The sequence below is a fragment of the Penaeus monodon genome, chromosome 30 (genome assembly GCF_015228065.2).
Source record: "Penaeus monodon isolate SGIC_2016 chromosome 30, NSTDA_Pmon_1, whole genome shotgun sequence".
Taxonomy (NCBI): domain Eukaryota; kingdom Metazoa; phylum Arthropoda; class Malacostraca; order Decapoda; family Penaeidae; genus Penaeus; species Penaeus monodon.
The window spans coordinates 3,723,806-3,724,094 of NC_051415.1; the positions used below are offsets into that span (position 1 = coordinate 3,723,806).

At 29.1% G+C, this 289-nt stretch overlaps 1 protein-coding gene across 2 annotated transcripts in view; it reads right to left on the reverse strand.

The window, feature by feature from the left end:
- Nucleotides 1-289, reverse strand: part of LOC119592466 (twinkle protein, mitochondrial-like) — a gene marked incomplete in the record, with an annotated part of 16,546 nt that overhangs the window by 1,679 nt on the left and 14,578 nt on the right.

Below are 289 nucleotides of genomic sequence, written 5' to 3' on the forward strand. Positions count from 1 at the left end.
TGTCATTTAACTAATGAACCTAAATCACAGTAGACTGGGCATGTATGTACAAGCACTCCAGGCAGCATTAGGTTAAGAGATACTTATGCATTAAAATTCAAACTTCATACTGCATGTGCCTGACAGGTGATTCAGGTATTTATTACAATTATTGTATTAGATAACATGATTTACTTACTAGTTATAGCATTTGCCTTTAGTACATTTATTATTTCTAATTGTAATGATCATCATTTCTGTTTTTATCACAAGTATTTCTAATTATAACTTTTATTACCCATGTAATTTA